Source organism: Hydra vulgaris, chromosome 10, assembly GCF_038396675.1.
Source record: "Hydra vulgaris chromosome 10, alternate assembly HydraT2T_AEP".
NCBI lineage: Eukaryota > Metazoa > Cnidaria > Hydrozoa > Anthoathecata > Hydridae > Hydra > Hydra vulgaris.
In genome coordinates, this window is record NC_088929.1 from 14,583,829 (window position 1) to 14,607,518 (window position 23,690).

Below are 23,690 nucleotides of genomic sequence, written 5' to 3' on the forward strand. Positions count from 1 at the left end.
TATATTTCATTCTTATTAGACATTCAATGGTATTTTTATTTTAAATATGGTTATCCTAACTAAAATTTACTTCAAAAGTAGTGATGATTACTTCGAGCTATTTTGCAGTTTTAATATTTGCAATTTGCTCGTCAGGGAGACATGGTAATGCTAAATTTCTCTTTGATTTAACATGGCTTCATACGGATTTTTGCGTATGTTTTCAACGCAGTAGATGTTCTTACCAATCAGACTAAAGATAAACCGTTTAAACAGTTGTTTGAAATATGACTGTTTATTTATGCAGTTATCATATTCTGTATCATTTCAAATGATACAGAATACGTTAACACCCCCCTCTCTTTATACCTAGAATCACCCCTGATTCTAACACGAGATAGATAAGTCAAAAATTAACAGCATCAAAAGTTTAAGATCACGTCAAAATAGTTAAGAGTATAGCTAATTTGTTTCATAGAAAAAAAGTTTGAAAACTTTATTTTATATATAATAAATTTATTTTTTATATAATAATTTATATATATATATTAAATTTCTTGTGATGATGTTGAGTCTTTAAATGTTTTCAAGGTTGAGTTGATTTATCACTTGTGCAGCATATTTTGTTGGTTTGGATGTAAAAGATACCAACCAAACTTGGTGTCTTTTACATATCCCTTTGCCATTCATGTTTGACAAAGCCAAATATTGCATTTTGAATTTTTGCACTAACACCATTTAGTTAAAGCTTTACCAAAAATATTAAGGCCTTTTTTACACTTGACTTGATTTGCTGCAGTTACTTTTGTTGGAGTCACTGTTGTTGCTTGATTTATTTGCTATTCATCTTCAAGGTTAAGCATACTTTGTTTCTTATCTTGCTTTGCTGCTTTATTGTTATCGGCATCTCTCAACATGTTTTTTGATTTTACTGAGAGACTCCCCTTTGAATCTTAGCGCGTTTTAAATTTTTGTTTTTTTTTATATGTCAACGTGTTAGATAAACAATATTTGTTTCAAATCTGCAGCCAGCGATTGGGCCAATTGTATTTATTTTTCAACTACTTTTTTAATTTCCGAGTAAGAAATAAAATGCAAATAGTAGGAGATACTATAATATTGAAGGTTGGTTTCAGACGAGTTAAATTTGAAGTTGGCTTTGCGGCAATAACTGTTTAACGTATGCTGATTATGTATTAAACGTTGTTGTTCAAGATTTAGACGCGGTTGAAATGGTGTAGTTACTGATAGTGGTGGGGCAAGTTGTATTGATTCTGGTGATTGAAATGACAAAGGCTCAGATTGAGGTAATAGTATTTTAAATGTGAGGCGGGGTAGTTTAGCAAATGTGCAATTTAGGCTCTAAAGTATCTCAAAAACTATGCATTCCGTGATTCAAGCGGCCGTGGCGCAGTGGTTAGAACGCTTGCTTAATAAGCAGGAGATCCAGGTTCGAAACGAGCTCTGGACATATTTTCGCGTCACGGTTAGGAAGGAGGCGTGAACTTCCTGGTTAAATGCATTTCCGCGGTGCTCTGTGACAAGACCGTTAGGACTTCTTGGGGCACCTAAAATAAAAAAAAGATAAAACATCTAATGGATGAATGTTAGGGAAGTAGAATGGCAACACAATGCTTAGCAAATGATTGTTGGGCGGCAATCAAGTAAGATGCACGGGCATTTTTTCTATTTCGGAACAAAAAAGTAAAAAAGAAAAAAATTCTATTTTACACATTTCAGTAAATTATTTTACAATAATTCAATGAAATATTTAAAATAAAAAATCGTTACATAATAAGTAAAGGATAAAAGAACGCGGGTACTCGTTCGACAAGACACGTTGGTTTGAAACCAACGTGTCTTGTCATCGATACGCGGGTATCGATGACAAGATACGCGGGTATCGATGACAAGACACGTTGGTTTGAAACCAACGTGTCTTGTCATCGATAACCGTTCGTAAATTACAAATCTCATAAAATTATTATATCCATAAATTAATACATACATAAAAAATAAAGCAAGTTATTAAGCTTTTAAAAATGTAAAAATGTATCGTTAAGAGACAGAATAATTTCTTTAAGCTTTTTCTTAAAAGAGATATAATTCAATTGAAGAGAAAAATCAAGATATTTTATTTAACTATTTTTTTCCAAAGAGAAGCTCAACTAAATGAGATGCTTATTTTTTTAAAGTTGGTTTGAAAAAATGGTTGTCGAATTAAACTATCGTTTCTTAAATTGTATTTATCTTTTAATGTATATAAGTTGCGGAAAGAAACTAGAGAGGAGTTAGTCTAACATTTGAACATAAAACAAAGTATATTAAAAACATTGAGCTGATTTTGAATAAACGAGACTTGGTATGAGTAAATCTTTCTTTAAACTTGATAAGACGAGCAACATACTTATATTGACGATAAAGAGGCTCAAGTTTGGATTTATTTGCGTTACACCGAGCAATATTTGAAAAGTTCAAATTTCAATTAATAAATAAGAAACTTGACTCAGTTAGACTACGTTTGCTTAAAGCTCTTATAGCTTTTCACAATATTCCTATACTTTTAGCAACTTTATTACATAAGAACTCAATGTGGTATTTGCAAATAAGATTTTCTTCGACATTTGTACTAGTTTTTCTTTTTAATATTATTTTTAACTCTTTTTATTTGAATTTTATCAATAAAAAGTAAATGTAAATCAAGAGATAGTTGTTTTGTTTTAGAAGTTGGATGAAAAAGAGACCATTTTGTTTTTTAAACGTAGCCTGATTATAGAACCCAGCATAAGTAGCCCGATTATAGAACACTGAGGTACTCCGCAGGTTTTATTTAATAAATTAACGGGATCATTTTCTTTACTATAAACAAACTGTTTACGGTTGCTTAGATATATTTAAAGTAACAATAAAACATTTGCTTTAATTTCATAACATTTACATTTTTGTTGGAGGGTTTTATGATCAATAGTATCAAAAGCATTGATAAATCAATGAAAACTCCCTATGTATATAGGGAATTTTCAAAAGATTTAGCAATACTGCGAGTAGTTTTGAGTATTGCGTGTTCAGCTGAATTGTTTTTTTTCTTTCCTTTTTTCTCTTAGGTGCTTATAAATTTTTGTACCTGCCACTTATTGAAACAATTTATCAGACTTTTGATTATGATAAGTCGCTTTTTCATAAGTCTTACTGTTCTCATTAAAATCTAATTAATGTCTTACCTTTTAGAGAATTTTAAACTATATTTAAATATATAAAGTTGCTTAACTTACCTCTTCTATTAGATTATTTATCATTAAATATATAGTATGGGTAAGTTGAGCAGCTTTGAAAAAAGCAAATAAAACTGAACTATTCAACACAAAGAATCAACTTTAGGAATAATTTTACAGCACATTATATACCATTCTATTTTTAAAGTTATTAGTTTTTAAATCGGGCTTCAGAGTTCAAGATAATTGTATAAAATGATATTTTTTACATTTTAATTATGTTTTATATTTTATTTTTATACTTTCTTACTATTTAGTTTTTTCTTTTTTCGTGCGCCATTAAAGTGTAAAACAAAAAGTTTTTAAGTTATAGATATACTAACTGTTAACGAAATTTTAATGAGAATTTATCCATGTCCCATCTCATGAATATTTATTTATTCGTTGATTGCTCATCTTGCCCCTCACTTTTTCTCAACTTACCCCGTTGGGTCAGGTTGATTAGTTCGGTAAACTAATCGATATTTTGAGATTTAGGGACTATTTGTGTGTACGTAAAAACTTTACCGAAAAAGTTTTGAATTACTTTATTCAACTGCTGAACATTGTTGCTTCATAAAACTGTTGAAGTAACTTGCGCCAAACTCTTTTGACATGGTAAAATCATCAACATCTAGTGGCAGCAGAGTGTGCGACGAATGAGGTAGTAATGTGTCAAATTTCCATTGACTAAAATATAACTATAAAATATAATTCAATAACTATAACTTGATTTATTTAATCAGCCGACCAATTTCAACTGTCATTTAGCAGCAAGCTTGCAAACTATGTTTTGTTTGCAAGCTTGCTGCTAAATGACAGTTGAAAATCAAAATTCCACAAATGGCATGAAGTGTTTTTATTAAGACCTACTTTATTGAACTAGCTTTGCAGTGTGTCGAAATATTTTTCTATTATTTCTAGCGTGCACAAGCAGATCTGAGTGATAAATATTGACTATGGCTCTGTTAGTTCTACCAAAGCCCTAATCGAACAACTTGACAAGTGTATCTACCAGAACTGATTAAAATTGTTTTAGCAATCTTGTGTTTGAACCACTGCCAATGGTTTCAACTATGCCGTGGACACGCTAGTGACAAAATGCTACTAGGATGATGAATAATTGAGCGCGATTGTTGAGAGAAAGTTCGCCGCTTTATTATTTTCTATATTTAGACCGCTGCAAGCGCGACTTACTCTTTGAGGTATAGCTTTTATTTTTTATTTTTGTGCAATTTTTTTTCTTTTTGAGGCGTATTTTAAATTAGAATAAGTTTAATAATAATGGATTTAAAATTTATTCAAAGAATTTATAGAGATTCATTTGTCAGTTTAGATTTGATTAATTAATAAAATCCCTATTTACTGAGTTAACAATTAGCTTATTTCGTTCAACCCCGTAGTTCACAGTTTCCGTTTTTAATTCATAACTTTTTACCAGAAGCAGAAAATTTAATTTTGAATATCGATTCTTGACAGGCTTAACTAATTACATTTTCAAAGAGTTTTATGTCCATTTTTTCAAAAAAAAAATGTTTTACGCGGCTAAAAATTTAACAACTTATCCTAAGAAAAAAAATTATTGAAATTTTATATCATCTTATTTAGAAAAAGATTCTCTTCAATATGGTGGAAAAATATTTGCAAAAAGTATATTCAATAATTAATTAAGAGCAGAAGAATAATTGTTGTCATAAATATTTCATTATATCTTCTATTTCATTTTACCCAGTTTTGCTATATCTTTTATAACTGTATATAAACTGACGATATGTGCGTGTAAGCGGGTCTTGGTAATAACAGGTGGTAAAAACAGCATATGTCTTTTTCATGTTCCGGCTATATTTTATGCTACCACGATTTATCTTATTGTAAATAATTACACACGGCAAAAAGAAAACAAAAAGTTCTTTTTGTATACAAACAGCATAATAATAAAAAAAATAATTAAAAAGTAAAAAATTATTTTAAACTCAACTCGTAAATCCATTAAAAAATTTTTTAGTATTTGTTTTCCATAAACATCAGCAATATTCTTTTTTCATTGATAAACATTAAATAACTTTAAACTTAATAACTGGTTTAAAGTATTTTAAATAATATTGTTTATTACTAATTTTGATATAATATTTTCTTTATTATTATTATAAAAATTGTTTTTTAGATCTTAAAAAAAAGAGGTTTAAAATAAAATAAAACAAAATTATTTACAAAAGCATAATTTATTCTCAAAAGTTATTTTTTAAATCGGAAAAAATAATTTATTCACTTAAGTCATCGTTTAAATAGGAAAATATAAAGTACCAATAAACCTTTTGAACAAACAATAAGTTTTCTAAATTATTTATTGAGGTTCTTTTTTTTTTCTTTTTTTTTCTTCCATTGGTTTTTATTGATTTGATTGTTTGTTTGTTTTTTTCTAAGTTTTTTTGAAAAATGTGATATACGAAGATTTAATGTGGCTTACAGGAAAAAAAAATTTTTACAGGAAAAAGTATTTTTGTTAAAGAATTTACGTTAAAGTATGTTTGTTTTTTCTTTTTGTAATTTATTTATATTTAGTACTTATATTTAGTATTTATATTGAGTTTCTTTTAAAATTTGATATATTTAAGCTCCCACTTTTAGTTGATATTTTTACGCGTCATTTTGATTACAGTTCCTATTATGAAACCAAAAACCTTAATAAAAATACAACGCAGAAGACATAAACTATATATATATATATATATATATATATATATATATATATATATATATATATATATATATATATATATATATATATATATATATATATATATATATATATATATATATATATATATATATATATATATATATATATATATATATATATATATATATATATATAGTTTTCTTTGCCATACTATTGCATAGTATGGCAAAGAAAAGTAACTATTACTTATGCGACGTTTAACTAGTTTGAAGTTATTTAAAACTATATATTATTCATAGTAATATGCAAATTATGCAAGTATGGGGGATGCAGGTTTACCTAAAAACGCAGAAATACGTTTAAGGGAGGGGTTAAAAAAAGCGAGTACATAAGCGATTTGACTATCTCTCGTTCTCTGTCGCTTCTAAGCTTTATTTTTTAAACAAAATCATTGAATATCACGAGTTTCAAAAATCGGTATTATGTTATGTAAACAATAATTTACTCACCTATTTAAAATGATATTGGTATTATAGTTGTTAACGATGATTATATATTAATATTGATTTTATTTTAATACTGATTTTATAAAAATTTGGCTTACAAGTGCAATATCAAGATGATCAAAGTTAAATTTTTTAGAACGAGGTTTTTTAAATCTCGTGAATAGTATCTGAATAAGGTTTTAATTTTTACATATTCTAATTAATAATGTTAAAGAGTTATTCAGTAAATATTCTAATTAATAATGTTAAAGAGTTATTCAGTAAATATTCTAATTAATAATGTTAAAGAGTTATTCAGTAAATATTCTAATTAATAATGTTAAAGAGTTATTATTAAGCAATTAAAGTAACCTGTAGTTGCACTGTTAAAATATAAAAATGCTATGTTATTTACAGTTATTTAACTTTTATTATGTAATAAAAATTGCCTGTAACCATGGGCAACTGTAGTTACAATATGCTCTATTGTAATTACACTTGCTGTAAAAAAAAACTTGAATTGAATTTTATTTGATTAGAATAGATTATTTGTTCAGTGAAATCACTACTTTAAATGCCTAGTAGTAAATGTTTAGTATTAGTAACTAATAATGCGAAATGAATACGTTTAGTATTATTTGTAAATAGTATTAAACACATGCGCTGTAAAAAACAAAATTTCGATCGAATATTATTACTTGTCATGATTTACAAAAAGTTCAAACTAAAAAATTAAACTTATAAAAACTATTTATAATTTAATATAAAAACATATAATGTATGATGCTAAAAAGTTAAGCTTTTTAATTATCTCGCTATTATTATACGCTAGGTGTATTGCACCTTGTTTTACAACCTTGAGTAAGATAATTTTTTTGAAGTTCATCAACATAACTTTGTTTCATTGCAATACTAAATAAGTGTCTTCCTTATGTTGGTTCCTTAGTAAATTAAAGGCAATCTAGTTATTGTTAACTAGACTGCCTCTAATTTACTTTAGTTTATTTATATGAGGCTATTTTGTAACATTTTGTAACTAGTATATTTAGTTACCTCATGGCTGTACCTCATGTGACAACATCATGATTTTTAAGATTTTACTCTATTTAAAGAGATTTTTTAATAAATAAAAAAATGAAATTAATTATCAGGACCATTTTGATTTAGTTTTATTAGGTTGCTATTTACATCGAGCGGTTATAATGCTCGCAATTGTAATGTTACTCAAATAATTAACTTTTAGTATACAATTTGGTGTCCCCAGGTACAATTAATAAAAATTTTTTTGCGCTAAGAACAATAATTTTGTTAATACCAATAGAAAGTAATCAGCAAAACAATTATATGGCATCGGTTTCACCATTTTAAATAAGCCCTTGGCTTTGTTTTTGTGCATTAAAATAATACAGCCCCAGGAACAAAGGTTTCTCTTAGTAATTGATTGTTTTTAAGTTTAATGGGTATAAATTTAATTTAGGATGACTTCTGGTGGTAAACATTGAAGCATTATTTTTTTCAAAAAATATTAATTTTTCTTACAATTATAAACATTTGAATATAATCAATGTACTAATTACTACGGTAACCAGAGTTGCTTGTTTTAATAACTTTACCATTTTCTTCAATAAATGCAGTTCAAAATATCTTTTCAAAAGTTGAAAAAGCTACCCTAACAAACACATGACGTCTTCTCCACGTTTTTTTGACGTCTTTTTGTCGAAATTAAGTGAAAAATACGTCTAAAAAACGTCTTGTGGTTGCTGGGAAAGCAGAAGACGTTTTTTAGACGTATTGTGGTTTCCTTGCAACCACAAGACGTGAAAAATACGTCTAAAAAACGTCTTTACATTTTAACCACATTCAAGTTCAAATAATTTTTCTTTTTTAAGGACATTTTTATACTTTTTAGGTATATAATTATTCATATAATTTGGTATTATCAAAATAATTCTTGGAGACATTACTTAAATAACTCTTGGAAATATTACCGAAAAATTTCTTGGAAATATTGCCTAAATAATTCTAAATATTACCTAAATATTACCTTAATTCTAAATATTACCTAAATAATTCTTGGAAATATTACCTAAATAATTTTTAGAAATATTACGTAAATAATTCTTGGAAATATTACCTAAATAATTCTTTCAAATGTTACCTGAATAATTCTTGGGAATATTATCTAAATAATTTTTGGAAATATTACCAAATTAATTCTTGGAAAAAAAAAAGTTAGTCTAACTAAACTCAACTTTATCACGATTTTAATGTTACTATTTATTAATAATAGTTTTTAATTTGATAATTCAGTTCATTATGAGCATACTATTAACTACCTAACGTTTAGCATTAACTTGGTCAACCTATTATCAATCGCTTTGCTAATTTAGCAGCCGTAGCGATTTGAGTACTGACTTTAAATCGAAAAAATTAGATGTTTGATGCCAGCCCAGGCATAAAAGCACTACGAAATACCGGCGAAGAATACGGTAGTAAACATCCTTATTAAATTCTATTACACGGTGGTTTGTAACACGCTTAGACCATTAAAAAAGATAGACATAGCTTTAGTAATATAACTCTAATCTAAAATGGAATCCAAAAAAAATTTGCCGCAGTGATGTCAGTTTGTGGCAAAACAAAATTTGAACGACGATATTCCTCTGCATTTATTTTATATTTTTTGATTAATTTTAATTATAGTGCATAAAAATAACATAAAAAGCTATAATGGTTTTATACAAGACCATTATAGCTTTTTGGATTATCTTATAAACAAAAACTAAGAACTAAAAAAATGTGTTAAATTAAGAATAATAACTTGGTTACGTCAAAAATGTAAAGTAACAAAAAAAATCTTCTTAAAATCTATTTTAAAAATATAATAAAAAAAGTTTTAAGTTAAAAAAATTTAATAATAATAAGGGTAAAATAATAAAAACTAAAAATAGAGTATTTCAGAAACAAACAAAAAAAAACATAGAGAAAAAATGGTGGCAAAAGTTGGCCTAATTTTAATTGACGTATAATGCAACGCAAATTTCTTGGTTTGTAAAGATTTTTCTTTTCGTTTACGTTTAAACTTTTTATAATTGATAAATCATCATGATTTTACAAAAATGCTTAATTTATTGCGGCATTGTTTGAAAGATTGCACGATTTATTGCACCATTGTTTGAAAGATTGCAAAACTTATTGATTTAATCTATAAATATTTTATGAACCTGACATTTTTTCACAATTAAAACACTTAACTTAACAACTCCAAAACAACTTTTTTTTGTACCAAATTGTATTTTTTGTACCCATTGAACCAAATTGCTTGATGAAAATAGTTCGTAAATTTATGTTAATTAAAGATAGCCATAGAGATATTTAAGGTATAAGGATTTTTTTTATTGCAAAATGAAAGGGTATACTACTTATTCTACTGGGGTGCCTCAAAAATGTTATCAAATTCAGATTAGTTTTTAAATCTTTTTTAATATTAAGTCTTTTTAAAAAGTAAATCTTTATGTAATTAGTAAAAAAAAACCTGCGCTGTTTGAACTAGACTGAGAAATGAAAGCCCGCAGAGAAGTACAAAATACTTATGGAAAAAAATCTGTCAAGAGGAATATGTAATACAAACAAACAAAAAAAATGAACAGATGTTCATTTTTTTCATTTCAGAGTTCATTCCATCGTTCATTTCATCAATTTTATTTCAGAGAGAACAAAAATTAAAAAGTAATGAGAAAAATTTTTTTTAATTATAGCCAAAAATAATTTCATTGCTAAAGTATACCTAAACTTATGCAGCAAACTAAAATGTAAAAATTTTTAAACAGAAAACATAGCTAAAATAAAAACTTTAAAAATTTTAATATCCTAAAAAATTTAGGATATTAAAATGGAGTAAATGACGGAAATATAAAAATAAAAACATGATAGTATCAATTATTTTAACTAACAGCAAAGGTGCTTTTCATTGATATGGTTGTGTTCATCTTGGTGTTTCGAAGAGATTAACACTAGTTTATTATTATTTTTTTTTGTTAAAACCATAATAAAAATCACGTTGTGTTTCAGAATGAAGTATTCACTCCATAACCTAGATCATAAGATAAATGGTATGGGATGAAAATCCTGTAACCTATAATATGGAATTTTTCAGAATCTTTTTAGTAGATAGATCTAACTGAAGAAATGTATTGAAGCAACAAAACATTTCTACTGCTGGATTTCGATTTTGCTACTAAAAAGATTCTAAAAGTCTTTAAAAATGCTATATAAGTCTATAAAGATCAAGGGGATAGGCTCATTTTTTCCAATTTCAAAAAATCAAATTCAAAAATCTTATACATTTTATTAAATCATACTTGTGATTTTTAGTTTAAAAACAAATGCAATTTAAATCTTTTTTTCATGTTCAATAAATTTTTAACTCACTTAAAATTAAGTTTATATTTATTATTTCAAATTTTTCAAATTGAAATATTAAATAATTCACGGAAAAAAAGAAATAGTTTTTTTTTCGATGGGGAGGAAGGTTTAAGTAGGATCAAATATTGATCAAAGTAAAGTTTAACGTTTAATTTCACTAAAATTTACTTTTTATTAATTTAGTTTTTTTTTTACTTTCTAATTAAAGTAAAAACCATTTTGAGACGGTTTGAGAAATTTTTTTGTTTATAGAATTTTAGTTTTAATTCTAAATTAAGGTAATAGACTGCTAAAAAAAATTTAGATAAGACAGTTTTCTTTTTTTTTTCTTCAAAATGATTTTCTTATTTTAAACATGATAAATAATATTAAAAATTGCTTATTCAATTTTTCCTACTTTTTGGGCTAATTTAAATGGTTTTTTGCTCAAAAAGTGCAAAGTTTTTAGAAATGATATCTCAAAAAGCAAAATAATATCAAGTTGTTATATTTTACAGCTGTATGCCTTTTAAGTAGATAAATATCCTTAAATACACCAAAAATGTTTTTCTATTTTAAAGCATCGTAAGCTTTTTCCATACGTCTAAAATGACTTCCGTACTAACTCGATCTTATTCTAAAAACTCAAATAAAAAGGGTTAGAAAAGCCCAATTTTTAAATTTCTTTTTTTAAAATGAAAGTAAACTGTATTGGCTACAAATACTTAACATTATGCTCTTTCTGCTTGAACCACTGACTTGATTTTGATGAAATCGGTGGACATAGCATCCCAACCTTGCGGACGAAAACCTTTAGGGCATTGATGCTGTTGTGAGGATGCTCACATACCTTAAGATGGAGATACGCCCATATGGAGTAGTCTAATGGGTTAAGGTCTGGAGAACTGGGCGGCCATACATTTTTAGACCAGAAATCCGGAGATTTTTACAAACCCAATTTTGAGTCTGTTTTGCCCTTTGACATAGTCCACCATCATGTTAAAAGAATGCTTTTTTATTAGAAGTGTAGTTTGGAGTTTAAAGCTCCTCATTGTCATTTAAAATGCCTATTTACACTTCTGTGTTAAGTTTGACATCAGAATCAATGAATAATGAAGGGATTTTTTCCCATCTTATGACACAAGACTAAGAAATTATTACTGAGACCGGATGCTAAGTCAGAACTTAGGCTGAAAGTTATCCGAGACTTGTTTTGGAGCCTTGTCTGAAACAAATAAGTCAGTTAGAGTATTAGAAATTAAAGTTAAGGTAAAATCCTTTTTTCCGAAAGCAGTAAAATTGGCGCACTTTTCTTCAAAATACTAGGTATTTTCTTGGGTTTTTCAAGTATTTTGGTTTTCAGACAGTAAGCAGATGTCTTTTTGTAATGGCTTCGGACTAAGCTTTGAAATTTTTTTTATACAACGACCCATTTTTTAGAGTTACTTACACTAAGTTCCTGGGTCAACTTTTTCATTGACTTGAATGGGTTCCTCTGAATCCAATCTCATAAAATCCGTATAAGCTTTTTAGTTCTGGCTTTTTTCTTTTACTTGCGTTTAACTGTTCCAGACTTCAAAACCAATTAATCGTATTGTAAATGGTTGAGTTGATTCTCATCATTAAAGTTAAACTTACTTTTCTAGCTTGCTTTACTGCTTTTTTGCTGCCAGCATCTTTTAACCTTTTGAGTGTTTCAAGTTTGCTGAGAGAGTCCCCTTTGAATCTTAGCACGTTTAAACTTTTTTTTTTTAATGTCAACCTGTTAGATTTAAAATATTTTTTGCAAAGCTTCTGCAAGCAATTGGGTTTATTACAATTGTTTTTCAACTACTTTTTAAACTTCCTAGTCGGAATATAGAATAAAATAGTAGGATATAAAACAATATTAAAGGTTGGTTGCAAGCAAGTTGACTTTAGAGTTGACTTTGGAGCAAATACTATTTGACGTATGATGGTTTTAGATGTTGTTGTTCTAGATTCAGACTGTAATGGCTGATACGGTGTAGTTACTAGTGGTGGGGATAGTAGCGTTTATTCTGGTCTTTAAGATGACAAAAACTTGAAATAATAGTGTTTTATCTCTGCATAAAACTTTTAAACCAAATAGAAATTTATCTCTGCATGAAACTTTTAAATCAATTTGCGCCAAAATCTTTTCACATGGCAATTAACACCAATATCTAGTGGCTGACGAGTGTGTGACGAATGAGCTAATTTGCAAATAATAAGGTATTGTTTTTGGTAGAAATAAGTATGACCTTGACACATGTTACGTTTACTGCGTTCAACGAACGCAGTGAACGTTACAGAGACTCAAGAGTCTACTGTAAAAATACCTATAATTCTATAGCTTTAATTAGATAGTTAGTTAATTACTAAAATACATATAACTCTGTAGCTATAATTAAGTTTATTCAATTAAATTGATTACTAATTGATAATTAAAGATAAAACTAGTTACTTGAAAATTTTTTAATGGCGCTAACCAACTACTGCACAAACTGCATATCTACCATCAATTCAGATAGTGGAGTAGCGTATTGGCATCATTTGAAACACTTAGGTAAAACTTAACCAAAATTTGTACAAGAAATTTTTGATTTAAAAATAATAAATACAACACAACGAGTAGCATTCCAACTAATTTTTTCATTGTTGCCATTTCAATATTCGTTTAGCTTTAGCCTGCAAACTATGTGTTCTTTGCCTTAATCACAATAGTACTCAATTTCATCAAAATTCTGCAAATGACACGAAGTGTTTTTGCTGATACCTGCTTTGTAAATTTCATGTTGCAGTTTGTTGAAATACTTTTGCTACTATCTCTTGCGTACAAAAAGCGGCTCTTAATGACGAAGTATTACCAACGGCTCTAATGCTCAATCTATGACTCTAACGATTGATGAAAATCTTGTTCCAATCTCTTCCTCGTAAACCTCGAAAACCTCGAAAACAGATGACCTTTATGTAGTAACTAGTGTAATTTGATTAGCGTATCTACCAGATTTAATTCAAGTTGTTGCTTGAACCAATGCTAATAATTTAAAAAAATGTTTGCAATAATTAATTCGGATAAAAAGTAAACATTATCATAACTATTTTATTATATCCTATACTTTATTCTAGCCTGTTTTACTCTACTATGTTTGTTATTAAAGAAACGTAAAGAAAAAGTAGTAGTAACAACAGATGTAAGTAATATTTGTCTATTTTAGTCTACAATCAATGGGTATAAATACAATAAAAAAGTTATAGATAAAAAGCAGTTAAAACAAAATAATAATCAATAAACACAAAGGTTGTTCAATTTGTCACTTGCATCAACTCCCCCTCCCCCCTTCACTGAAAAGTCTGTACTACACTGTCCGGATTAGCAGATTGCTGTTTAGCCTAAGCACATTAGCTTTCCTAAACATATAGTGATAAAGTGGTAGTAAAAGTGAGATAAAACTTTGGGACCTGCATCTAAACCCATGTAAAAGCTTCAAATTGTATTAAAATTAAAAAAATTTTACAGTAATATTAAGAATTTTTTTTTTAATTTTAAGTATGAACTCAGAGGGCATCAGAGAATAAAAAAACATACTAGCAAAAAAATTTTTTTGTAGAACGTTCTAACAATTAAATACACTTTTTTTTTACTCGGTTTCTACTGATAAGACCAAAACCACTGACGTTTTGTATTTTGTAAAAATCTATTTAGTAGTACAAGTAAAAAAAGTAAAAAGTATTGTATGGCTTCTTTTCTTATAACTTACTTGTTTATGTATACTTGATGCATGGCCTACTATATTAATTATTATGTTATTGTATATACATACTATATTACTATATTACATGTTTTTGAATACATGATGCATGCCCTACTATATTACTATTACATTGTAATATAGTAGGTAATGCTCGATGCTTGTCAATCATCAAACACAATCATCAAAACAAAAACTGCTTCAAGCGATTACAAAGTTTTAAAAGAAAAACGGAGACTTCGGAAATAATGGTATTCAGTATTTTCCTGGAAACGGCAAAGTTCGACGATTAAAAGTGGATGGCATCATGGAAGTGAAATAAAGTGCCTGTAACTAATAATAGCATTTTTGAACAAAAGATAAATCAAGAATACAAACGTAGTTACCAGAAAGAAATAAATGAATGGATTAACTCTGGCATTCTTGAACCATATAACGAACTAGCATTGAGACCACCTAAAGTATTGATACCACTTATGTGCGTTGAGCAAATATACAAAAACTAAAAGGTACGTTTAGTGGGAGACCAATGAGCTCTCAACAAATTTGCAAGTTGTTACATAGCAAATGTGGGCCTTTGTCAAAAGAAAGTGCGTCGTTGGAGAAAATAAAAAAATTCAAAAAATCTTGACCTGAAAAATATTTTAACTTTAAATTCACGTTGATAAAAACTCCGGCCATATCAAGTGGTGATTATAAATGGAAATCGATATTGTTTTATCAGAATGTGTTTTGGCATCAAAATGGCTCCAACAATAGTGATAATAATTCTTTGCCGCGTGCTCAATGTCAACCCAACCGTGAAGAAAGCATGTGATAACAATATAGATCATATATTTGTTGATGAAAAAGTACAAACTATGGAAAATATAGCGATGTATCTGGATAAACTTAAACTACAATCCAAACCTTCAGAAGATATCAAAAAAAGACTTGTTTTAGGATTAAGAATTGAAATAAATAAAGATGGGAAAATGATATGGAAGAGGGACAATGTGGTACAACTCAAATCTTATAATCCAGTCACACAGCTTTTTAGCAAGTTAGGTAAACTCATTGGACACTGCCCGGTGGCAGGAAATTTGCCTTTACAAGCATTAGAAATATTCTTTGGAATATTTTTATTTCCAAAGAATGTAAAGGAAAACTGAAAAAATTGCTTCACCTTGTGGAAAAAAAAGAACCCTTGGGAAATGACTGGTACCAGCGAATTGAAAAGCTAAGCTTTACTGTGATGCATCATCCATAGGACTTGGTGAAACTCTGCTCTTGTTGTTCTTCTTTGGCCGGCAAGTGATACACACCATATTAATGTAAGTGAACTGGATTCAATACTTTGAGGACTAAAATTATCTAGTTAGTATATTATTCTATCACTCTGGTAGTTTTGCTGTACAATGAGATAATATCATCCAACTGTACTAAAGGTCCATATAAGGTATATCTACGTCATATCACACAACTGCGTCACCGTATTCCATATTTTCAGAATTCAAATGAATCACTTAACGATATTTTTTATAAACCAAAAGATAAACCTAAAAATGCTAAAGAAAGTAATAAAAATTATGCCGTTCAAATTAGAAATAATTCTTAAGAACAAAGCGAAAAGCAAGAAACACGCTTCTGACGAGCAGTAAGACCCCACAAGGAGTAGACTAGTGACTTACTTTACCAAGAAAAAGTTGTCTGTTTGTTGCATACACCTTTATGAGAGTAAATAATTGGGTTTTTTTTTAAACGTACTTCTGCCGAGAGATTAAAAACACCCGCTCTGAGAAAAATGCCAAATAAGTTAAAGTTGTGATGAAAAATGTCATAAAATATCAGAAGTACAAAAAATATCGTGTAGAAAGAGCTCATTGATAATATTTTATATTCATGAACTCCAGCTCCATACATGTTTCCTTCTTTCTATTCAAATTTGTCGGATTTATTATGTTTGCGGCTTCTTAAAATTTTTCTTTGTTTCTTGATTGTGTCATTATTTTTTATATTCCGACATGTTAACTCATCTCTGGTTCAGTTAAATGAAATGGTAAACTGTTATGGTATCATGTTAAGTTTTTCAAATATAAGGATATTTTATTTTAATCCTATATAAAAGGCTTTAATAGCATCATAGAGTCCAAATTTCAGCAGCGTAAGCAAAACATATGTCGACTTTTATTTTGGCTCTGTGTTTTTCCATGAATTAAACAATTTAAGTAAGCATTTGATGTTAATTCTTCATAGATGGACTTTAATTTAAGTACAATTTCAGTCGGAAAATGACCTATTTTGAAAAAAAACACCTTATTTTGCCATGTTCCGTCAACAGAAACTCTAGTATCTACTATTTCATTAAGATATTTGCTTTTCCTGAGTTCTTGCACAGTTTCATGCATAGTTTTAATATAAACTGTTTGTGCTGCGATTTTCAATTTCTGAACAACAACATTGTAGCTTTTATTCCATAATCCTTTTGGGATAATCATAAGGGTGGTAAACCAATTCAGACTACCTTAGCCTTGACCAAGTGTTCTCACCAATCTTGGCCTTGAACAGTTGTTCTCAAGATGCATACACCAATCTTTTAATATTATTGTATTCTGATATATTTTTTTAATGTATCAAATTCTAATTCAAAACCACTTAAACCAACTTAAAGATAAATTTGATGCAAATCCTATGCAAGACTTTTTATCCCCGCTTAACGACAATCAGACATTTTAGACACCCAAATTTATCAAAAATAGAAGCAAGAATTTCTATATTAATAAACCTGTATCTACTAACACGATTTGAGTTTCTACTTGGTACCATTACTAGCTTAAATTTTTTTTTGATGCACTTTAAATTTTCTTTCACTTTCAATTTCAACTGCTTACATAAACATCATTTACACCAATATTTACACATTTTCTTGCTTTCTTAAACTATTAAAAGTACATTTACATTTTCGAAGACGTTTAGCTAAAAGTTTACTCTAAAACTATTATACTCTGTCTTAGGCTGGTCCATTTTTCTTTAATTGTGTAGAAAACTTGTGTTAAAAGCTTGAAAAAGTGACTTATAATAAGGAATCCAAGCACACTTTTTCAAATATGTGGTTTTAAAACATGGCTTTAGAGATAGTAGAAAACATTTCTAACAAAACGTAAAAAGTTAGGCTAGATGTATTTTATTGGCAATTTTTCTGTAACTAGGGGCTAGGTAAAATTGAACATAAAGTTAGGTGCTTACACGGGAGGGGACATTTATTAATTTCCAGAAATTTTTACGACCACTCCAAGCCTATTAAGACCATATATATAAGATTTTGTGTAGGAAAAATGATGTATTAAATAATCGTTTTAAATATGTAAACGCAACAATGTAACGCATTGCCCTTATCCCTAAATTATTTATTCCTAGGCAAATTACTAAAGTTGACAAAATCATTTAGAGTGGGATATGCTCTAAATGCAATATAAAGAAAGTTTATTGTTTGAATAATTTTATTTTGGTTCAAACTGTATTAATTGTACCTTTGTCAAATAACAGAATTTTTCTCTTTGTACAAAGTTAGTTTTTAGTGAAGACCTAAGATTTTTTATAATAAAATATTAAAATTATAGTACTCATCTTATTTCGACATCTTTTATTATAGAATCTTTATTTGGAGCATCTTCGATGATAAAATTTTTAGTTGGACCATCTTTTATGAGAGAATCTTTAATTTATAAGAGAATCATTGGTTGGTTGTGTAGTTGTATAAAGTTTATTTTGAAGTTGCATTATTGAATTCAACAGGAAATATTTTTGAACATATTTAGACATGATTTTTTTGATTTTTTTAGTTATAAAATTACTATTTTTGTTTTTAAGGTGATAGAGAGGTAAATATGCTACTTTCTGAAATTCGTCATTAAAACTCTTTTTAGTTTATTAAAACTGTTAAATATATTAAGAAAAATAGTTTGCATAAAAAAACTTTTTTTTCAAAGAGGAAATCCATAATGGAGGAAAATGTGTTAACTTTGACCGTTAAAAATAATATCACAACTGAATAGAACAAAAGCGAAATTTAAAATCCTTTTCCACTTATGTGTAATATTACTTTATACTTCGGATGACTGATTGGATTAGAATAAATCATTTTACCCTAAGAGTTGTTGAAGTTTTTGTAAAAGTACTACTTTTTTTCAACAAAATTTGTTTTTATTTTACTCTGAACATTCACAAGAGTATATCTGCTACGTCTTTACCCAGGAAAAAAAGTTTTATATAATTTCTATATACTTTTAAAACATGGCCGATAAATTGTTATAAAACTTTTTATAACAATTTTTCTATAAAAAAAAAAGCAGAAAAAAAAGTTTTATTGGAATTTCTATAGAAGTTAACAGAGATTCTATAAAAATTTTATAGAAATCTATAAAATTTCCATAGGTCATATGTTTCAAAAGTTCTTAGAAATTCTATAGAACTTTTTTTCCTGGGTAGCGGTCTAATTATCAGCCTATAGAAAATCCAGTTTAGGTATAAAATTTGTATCAACATTTAATGTTGATACAAGTTTGATACAAACAAATTAAGTTCTTTCAAGTTTGATACAAACAAATTAAGTTCTTATAACTTAAATGATAAATGCATTTACAATATTAGAGGAAAAATATAACAATTAAAAATTAAATTCTTTGTTCAAAATTCAACTTATTATCTTTTTATATAAACAACTGCAGAAACAATTTTACTATGCAGTTTTTACTAAAGATATTGCAAAAAAAAAAAACGACGATCAAGAATAATTCTACTCTATTATTCTTAGTCCTCCCTCTAACATTTTAAACTCCTCCATATGTTTTTTAAATTATGAAAAAATTACATTTATTATCATAACTTAAATCAAAATTTAATGGCAGATTTCGGTTTTTATAACAAAATCCATTGGCTTTAGAAGATATTGATTTACAGTGGAGAATTAGAATAAGCCTCGTCATGTTTTAATCCAATATTTTGTAAATCTGTAAGCAAATTTGTGTGTTGCATATTTTGTATCCACACATATACAGTATTGTGAAAAAGTTAAGAACCACTAAATAAAAAAAAAATTTTTTTTTCAAATAAATTTAATTAATTTTTATTCTATAGATAATAAAATAGTCATTTTTTTTCAAACATATTAAATATAGCATGAGAAAAAAGAAAATTTTTTTTTTTTTGAAAGTTAGTTAATAGAACCTATAAAAAATAAGGATTAAATATTATGTGTTAATTTTTTTTTATATTTTTTTTGTGAAAAAGTTAAGAACCACAAAGAATTTTTTGTGCTAAATGCGGCGGAAACGTCTTTTTAAATTTATTTTTCCCTTTTTTTTTTAAATATTCTTTTAATGACCTGAGTTATTACCAAAGAACCAATAAAAACATTTGAAAAAAATTAATTTTTTTAAATACTTTTAAAAAAAGTGTTTAATTTCAAACAAAAAAAAATTCTTTCCTTTTGAAAAAATGAGCAGAAAAGCTATTACCTATGAAGATCGTGTAAAAGTGGTGCATTTTCACCAGGAAGGTAAATCCGCTCGCGAAATTGGAAGAATAGTAAAGCGATCACATAGTTCGGTGCTAACAATCATCAAAAGATTCAAAGAGACGAAATCTTACGTTGATCGCCATCGTTCTGGAAGACCGCGTTTGACGACACCCAACGATGATCGCCTTTTAATCAGGTTGGCAAAGAAAAATCGAACCATGCCGTCGCATGAATTAAGAAGGGAATGGAAGCTTTCAAATGGACGTCAAGCCTCGGCATCACTTTTGCGTAGGAAACTATTAGCTAACAATATGTTATGGAAAAAAGCTGTTCTAAAACCGCGACTTACCAAACGACATATAAAAAAGCGAAAAGAATTTTGCCAAAGCGTCAAAGAATGGTCTAAACAAAAATGGAGGACAGTAATGTTCAGTGATGAGATGAATATCGAGGTTGATAACCAAAAAAACCGAATTATGATTTGCAGGCAGCCTTCAGAAAAATATAATCACGATTGTATTGTTCAAAGAACAAAACATGGTAGCGGGTGGGTTGGAATATGGTGCTGCATGACATATTATGGCCTCGGTATGTTTAAATTATTTGATGGTCGACTCAACTCTACTTATTATGTCGATATTTTAAACAACAACTTGTTACCGTCAATTGATGCACTTGAGCAAAGCGTTCCGTTCATTTTTCAGCAAGACAATGCACCATGTCACAGGGCTAAAATTGTCTCTGAATGGTTCGAAAGTAAAAATATTGAGCGTCTAACTTGGCCACCAAATAGCCCAGATCTAAATTGCATTGAAAATCTTTGGAGTTGGCTTGATAAAGAGATTGCCAAGAAAGCACCAAGGAGCCTTGAGGAGTTGCGCAATATTTTACCAACAATACTTGGAAATGTTCCCAAACAAATTTTAGAGAATTTAATAGACTCAATGCCAAATCGTATAAATGAGTGCTTAAAAATTCATGGTAGAATTACGCGGTATTAGGTGGTAAAGTTTATCGTTTTTTATTCTGTGGTTCTTAACTTTTTCACAATTTTTTTAAAATAAAAATTACCTAAAAAACTTTAAATACATTTTTTATATTTGTTTAAAAGTTTTTATCACTATTATTATTTTTTATTTTGTTTGTCTATTTTCTAAAATTTATTATTATTATTCTTTTTACCAGAAAAATATATTCGGTTAAAAAAAAATTTAAAAATAAAAATAAATTATGATTTGTTTTTTTTGTGGTTCTTAACTTTTTCACAATACTGTATAACTATTGTTACAAACAACAACTTTTTACATCATAATATAGCATAATTAATATGCATTACATTTAATAAAAACACAAAATGTATAATACCTGATATTTGCGATAGCAAATAAAATTAGCCTCATTAATTATTATTTTCAATTTCCTTGTATATTTTGATCTGATGATACGCATTATTATTTGTAAGTTAAAAAAGCCTGCAAAACCAGTGCTCATAAAGTTTTTAGCATTTGGTTTTTGATACCTGAATTTGAAATGGGACGTGGTAAACGTTTAACGAAGAAGAAATAGAAGTAATCAAAGCATACAAAAATACAGGCTTATCTAATCGGGAAATTGCAAAGAAAATTAAAAGATCTCCAAATATGGTGAATTATTACTTCAAGATGGGTGCTAATTATGGCGCTTATAAGCGAAGTGGTGGCAAACGTAAAATTGATAATTGTACTACACAAATTACTGTACGTCGTGATGCTGCTGAGCACATGATTACATCTCGAATTCGTGCTGGTTTACAAGTACTTGTAACTGTTCAACTTGTAAGACAAATCTTACATGAAGATCCAAACACAAATTGGAAAAAACGTAAACCAAAACCAAAACTTGCAGTTCGTCATAAAGAAGCTAGATTACAATTTGCAAAAGAACGCATGTCTTGGCAGAATAAGTGGCATCAAATTCTCTTAAGCAATGAAAAAAATGTTAAATCTAGATGGTCTTAATGGTTGTCAATATTACTGGCATTATCTTCGAAAAGAGGAAGAAACTCAGATGAGTTGTAACTTTGGTGGTGAAACTGTTAAGGTTTGGGGAGGGGGGCTTTTTCCTTTGCTGGAAAACCTCCACTGGCATGGGTTTCAACAAAAATGAATTTACATAACAACATTGGTTTATTAGAAATTAGTTTGTATGAACATGCTGAAAAATTAATGGGTGAAAACTTCACTTTTCAACAAGACAATGCAGCCAACCATAGTTAAAATCTTACAAAAGCTTGGTTTAGAGAAAAAATATTCACGTTATGGAATAGCCAGCATGCAGTCCAGTTTTAAACCCAATTGAAAATCTATGGGAAATCTTTTTGTAAAAAAGTTTATGAAAATGGTAAGCAATATGAATCCACATTGAAACTGAAAACTTGTATCAGAGAAGCTTGGAATTAAATATCTGTAGAAACTATCCAAAGTCTTGTGACTAGTATGTCAAGTCGCATATTTAAAGTCATTAAAAATTTAGGAAGCAATACTAAATATTAAATGAGCGTAAAAACAAAATATTTTCTGTACTTTCTTGTATATAAAGTAAATGAGGCTAATTCTGTTTTCCCCACAGATTGAATACTTTTGATTATTTTTCCATTTGTAATTAAACATACCAATTTATAAATCTTTTAATTGGAGTAGAAGATAATAAGAAAAAAAGTAAATTTAATAATTGTTTCACTGCCATTTTTGTTAAATTAGAACGAAAAATAAAGGTGAGACTAATTCTATTTTCTCCGCTGTATATTGATCCATCAAATCGTTATGAACATGTTAAGTCAAATATTTTTTTATTTAGCCCACTTTAAGTAAACTTTATAACAAATTAAAGAATCCTAAAGTTTCAGGGGTACAACTACTACTTCTTTAAACTAACCCTTTGAAAAAGAAAAAAAAGACTTCGCGCAAAATTTATCTTTACATTTTAATATGCGATCTAGCAAATAAAGATTGAGTATTTATAAAAAGGTGGGGTTTTTTCTTACTAAATATGTAAAAAATTGAAAAAAGAAAAAAAGAACAACTCTATACTTTAAGTCTGAAAATTTTATGTTGTAACAATCAACTTTAACCCGTTTTAAAATATTCCAACCTCTTTGTTTTTAGACATCAATAAACTTTTTTAAAAAAAACATATAACCAACAATGCATTAAACACCATTAAGTTTCTAATGAAATAAGAAACGCCTATTACATTTGCGTTGAAAAATATAAAAACCTTTTGATTTGTTTTTTTCTCGTTTATTACGATTCATTTCATTTGCTAAAGTAAAAATGTCATCGTTATTATTGGCATTGTAAGGCAAATCAGACAAACAGTTTGTTTTTTAATACAGTGTTCTATTAAAAAATAATTTTTCGTATAAAGATAGTTCAACCAATTTATTGGTAAAAATGGTACACACATGGTATGTGCGTTGTAGAAATACTAAAGATTGTATTTCTATAACGCAATAATTTACATTTGCTCAGCCCTTACAACTACGCATAAGGGAGATTGGGACTAGTTAAAAGCAAGTTGCTTTTATACACACACACACACAAACACACACACACGCACACACACACACGCACACACACACACACACTCACACACATATATATA

The 23,690-nt window shown here is 28.1% G+C and overlaps 1 protein-coding gene across 2 annotated transcripts in view; it reads left to right on the plus strand.

The window, feature by feature from the left end:
- The first annotated feature begins 5,586 nt into the window (after nt 1-5,586).
- The window catches only part of LOC101236105 (GAS2-like protein 2A), a 33,942-nt gene continuing 15,838 nt past the window's right edge, over nt 5,587-23,690 (plus strand). For both annotated transcript variants that reach the window (XM_065807319.1, XM_065807320.1), the window contains exon 1: nt 5,587-5,752. The gene's annotated coding sequence lies outside the window, so the exon portion shown is untranslated. The remainder of the gene's footprint in view (nt 5,753-23,690) is intronic.